Source organism: Mus pahari, chromosome X (genome assembly GCF_900095145.1).
Source record: "Mus pahari chromosome X, PAHARI_EIJ_v1.1, whole genome shotgun sequence".
Classification (NCBI taxonomy): Eukaryota; Metazoa; Chordata; class Mammalia; order Rodentia; family Muridae; genus Mus; species Mus pahari.
The window spans coordinates 130,251,484-130,256,483 of record NC_034613.1 but is presented as its reverse complement, the minus strand read 5'-3'; the positions used below and the strand labels follow the sequence as shown (position 1 = coordinate 130,256,483).

The 5,000-nt window shown below is 37.1% G+C and overlaps 1 protein-coding gene across 1 annotated transcript in view; it reads left to right on the top strand.

Annotated features, from left to right (window-relative positions):
• Positions 1-5,000, top strand: part of Gpr173 (G protein-coupled receptor 173) — a 24,074-nt gene that overhangs the window by 3,252 nt on the left and 15,822 nt on the right. The window lies entirely within an intron of this gene.

Sequence of the window (5,000 nt, the reverse complement as noted above, 5' to 3'; positions counted from 1 at the left end):
TAAGAAAGTATGTGTGTATGAACATGCTATATGTGTTGTAGGTGTGTCTCTCATATATTTGTGTGAGCAGGCCTATGTGTAAAAGTCTGTATAGATTCTTCAGCATTTTTCATTATGTCTATGCCTGCACATGCATGCTTGAGTGTCCACTGTCTTTAAACAAACCTATGTGTTCATATCTATTTAAAGAAGTGTAAGTATAAATAGACACACTGGAATAAGAGAAGAGTATATGAATGAAAAATATTTTATGTGTGCACAGACTGTGGTGTTTACAGCAGTGTGTATTATATTAGTCACAAGGCTGTGTGCATAGGTGAATGGGTACATTTTTATGATGTCTAGTTTGGTGTAAGTGCATTATCTGATTATCATATGCATGAGTGTTACAGGATACTTGGGTGCATGTGTCTCAGTAAGTGTTTTTTTTTAATTTTTAGTGTGACTGTGTGTTTGAATATGTCTTAAGTGACTATGCATATATATGCTAGTATTTGTACCTGACTGTGCATATTTTCAAGTGAACATATCTGTACATAGACATGTGTTGTCAAACACAGTTAAGGGTATATTTTTGAATAAGCTTGTATGTATGCCCGTCTGAATACACAAATGTGTGAAGTACCAGTTTGCACAGTTTTTATTTGCATTTGTATGTTTGTATTTATCTTTGTTTGGTCTAAAGCATATATTATAGAATGATGTATATAAATCTATGTGCATGCTACTCTTAGTTCACAAGTACATTTATGTGTGTGTGTATTTTGCATGTATGTATGTGATAAGTGGATCAAATTTTCTTATGCAGATCAACAAGTGCACGTGCAAGAATACATGAGTGTACTTCTATATGTGCATGTGTTGAAATATGCCCTTATGTTCTATTCCAATGTACATATAAGTTACTCTTCTTTCATTTCTGTGGCTTCTCAGAATGGGTGTGTGGACATAACTGTGTATATATACTTGACTGTGATAGTGTGCTTTGTGAATATCTGTGTTTCCATATTTAATTGTATTCCCATAAGAATGAATTAATGTATATACAAGTCTATAAGCATGTGAATATGCTATGTGTTTACATGACCAGTTGTGTATACAAGTCTATATGTTAGAATATCTGCATATGTATACTTCATCTCATTTACAAGCATTTGCATATCTGGGTATGAATATGTGTGAGCACACCTATACAGATATGTGTGTGTGTATGTGTGTGTGTGTGTGTGTGTGAATATAATTCTGTAGTTATGTTTGAGGGTATATGTGTACACATTTGGGAGTTCTCTCTTTTGTACCCTGTACCCATGTTTCTTTATCATCTCTTTAGATATGATACATATATTTTTACATATCTCCATAGATATGTAAAAATACTCTTACATACCTGTGTCCCCACTTGTGTTTGTGAGTGAAGAAATGCATGTCATTCATGAGTATAGCATGTGAATATAGCCTATTTTAAAGAGTAAATGGATATACTTGTGACTAAATCCAATGGAAATGTGCCTGTGTGTGGATAAATAAAAGTATTTGTGCATCTGCCTGTCTGATATGAGATTTGGCCTTGGTCTTGTGCAGACCAAACTTCTTACCCACATACACCCAGCTTTCATCTCGTCCACACCATATGCATGCACCCACACTCTGCACTGTAGTCTCCACATGCTCACCAATGACCACTGGGGGCCGTGATAAAACTTTGACACAAAAATCTTCCTACCTTTCTTACCACTGGCAAAGGCACAGGGCAGGAGGGCATCATAATAGTGCCTAGGGTTAGTAAGAGCTTTGGTTGAAGTGTGTGTGTGTGTGTGTGTGTGTGTGTGTGTGTGTGTGTGTGTGTGTGTAAGAGAGAGACAAAGTGACAGACAATATGAGAAAGTAGGAATGTACATCTGGACATTTCACAGAGAGCACCCAAATTATGCCACCAAGCAGAAATGTAGATGTTAATAAATATGTATAAGTGAAAGTATATCTTAGAAAAATGGTAGGTATGGGCAAGGCATGAATATGTGTGTATATGTAAGAGATTATATGTATTTCTTGGTAGTGTGTGCATATGAGATCATTGTGTATTTTAGGAAGGGAAGGATTCTTTTAAACACAAAGATACACACACATCCCACCCAAATATTTTCAACTGTCACACAAACAATCTGTGTATGCCCCTACACAAACCTACTACCCAAATACACCCATGCTTTCTTCTCCTCCACACCATATGGATAAACCCAACCCACACTCTGCACAGTACTTCCCACACAAATGTGTCTTAAACACATTCTTCATACACACCATCCAGTTTACATTAGTAGACTTGGTGAGCATGAGAGCATGTGTATTGGGATTATGCATGCTTATGGGGTGTGGATGTATCCTGATGGTATATGAGAGAAAGTGTATGGGTACATTCGGGCTGTGTGTGAGACCATGTGTGGGTGCATTTGGAATAGAATGGATTTGAATGTAGGTGTGTTTGAATAGTAAGCAGATCAAAGCATGGATATACTTAAGTGGCAAAGTGTGTGTGTGTGTGTGTGTGTGTGTGTGTGTGTGTGTGTGTGTGTGTGTTAGAGCGAGAGACAGAGACAGACAGAGACAAGACAAAGAAACAAACAGAAAGTATTAATGCACATAGTTCTCTGAATCCGGTTAGAATCTAGGTGATATATATGTGTCTCTGAGTGCATGTATTTGACTTTGGAAACCATGAATATATCTTAGTGCAGTGCTTTTAGAGGGTACATGTATCACTTTGGGTGTGTTTTGATAGTGTGCACTTGAAAGAGATCATAGGTACATCTAAGACAGGTATGAGTGCTCCAAGTTGGGGTGAGAGTAAGTTTAAGTGTATCTAAATACTATATGTAAGAGTGTGGGCCTGCTGAGTTGGAGATGGCATAAGTGTGACTTTAATTGGATAGAGTGACTGTAAGTGTAAGCATATTTGATGTGCATATATATGGGAATGGATTATGTAAATGGGATGTGTATGAAAGTGTGGGTGTATTGGTGTTGGGTATATGTGTGAAAGTGGATGTATCTGTGTGGTGCATGTGAAGAGAATGAATGTGTATATATCTGGGTTTGGGGCTTGTGAAAATGTGGGTATATCTAACTAGGATATGTGCAGTTATCTGGATGGATAGGAAAGAGAGAATCTAAGTGGTGTGTGTGAGAAAAAAAGTATGTTTTTGTGAGATGACTGAATCTACCATGTATGCAGGTGTATCTGAATAGTGTGTGGTTCTATGTATTTCAGCTGGGAAGATATCTAACATGGATTTATGTAGCTATTTTATAGGTGCTGTATCTAGATGTTTTGTGTACTCAATAGTGTGGTCATTTATGAGTAAAGTTTGTGATTGTGACCACATATGTATATATTTTCTTGGGCATATATATCTCTGCTAAAATGTCTGTAATGTGAACTTGTCCATAACTTGGTATGAGTGACCTTTTGTACCTAAGTGCATTAGTAAATAGGAACTGGCTTGTGTATGCACATGCTAGAAATATATATATATATATATTTATATATATATATTTCTAAATGTGAATAAATTGAGTCTGCAAGTTCTCTAGAGACAGTCTTTGGGTTTACTGTTTATTAGCTGTGTGGTTTGGGTAAATCACATAACCTCAACAAAGCCCCAATCTCTTGTCTGTAAAATGGAGGAAATAAAACTATCTATCTTGCAACGTTAGAATAGGATGAGTTAATACACTAAGAGTCCTTGGAACAGTGCCTAGCACATAATGAGCCCTCTCATGAGGAATTATTTATTACAGGTAACAACAGTGTATTAACTGATTTTTATCATCTGTGTATACCTGTTACAATTATCCCTGTCCTAAAAGCTAACAGTGTGCATTTATCTACGACTGCAAAGGAGGTTTTCACGTGCATATTTGCCTCATTATATGTGCCATGTGTATGTCCAAGAAAAATGAGCTTAGCCTCTTTTAATGTAAGAGTGTCTTTGTACATGAAAATTGGTTAATAGTTATAAATATCTCATTGTTCGTATAGAAACACAGATGTGTGAGAAAGAATGTGCTCAAGGGTAAATGGAAGGACACTGAGCCTTTTGTGTATATTTGCTAATATACACCTCTCTAGGTATATGAGTACACACACCCATATGTATGATAATGTAGCATCTGTGAGAATGTGGGTATGTACATATGTGAACAAGATTCTGTATACACACATGCCAGTGTATTTTTATTTGACTCTCTAATTAGGTTTACAATTGTCAGTATCTACATGTGTGCGTGTGGGTCTCTATTCTGCCTGTAAATTTCAGAAGGTTGATGTTCCTTTATATATGATGAATGCAGTGGAAACATTTGTGTGGTGTGGGTTTGTCTCTAATACATGTGGGCATGTATTAGAATGTGTGCATCTGTGTTGTTCGATGAGGGTGGAATGTGTGAATCAATGTGTGTGCATCTGAAGATTTGTGTTTATATGTCTCTAAGCCTCAGTGGTTATGTGGGTTTGGGATGCGTGAGTCTGGATTGTTTCATCTGCTTGATTGCCTCTCTGTGCAGCTGTGAGTCAGAGTAAAATGCCTGCAAGTATGCCAATGCTATGTGTAAATGACTGGGTACCAGGGCAGATTTGTGAGAGTGGCTTTTTATAGAATAGTAGGTTTGGAGCCAGTGAGATGGCTCAGTGGGCAAAGTTGCCTGCCATTAAGGCAAACAACCTGAGTTCAATAACTGGGACCCACATAATAGAAAAGGAACTCCGAAAATTATTCTTTGACTTCTGCATGTGTACATGGAGTATATAAGAACACACATAAATAAATATTCTTTACGATAAAAATTCAATGTAGTGGCTCCAATGTTTTAGTGTAAGAGCCAGTGTGAAGCAGAGAAGGTCTGGAACTGTAGAGCATGAGCAAGATTTGAGTCATGTCTAAATGTCAATTCTCTCTCTCTCTCTCTCTCTCTCTCTCTCTCTCTCTCTCTCTCTCTCTCTC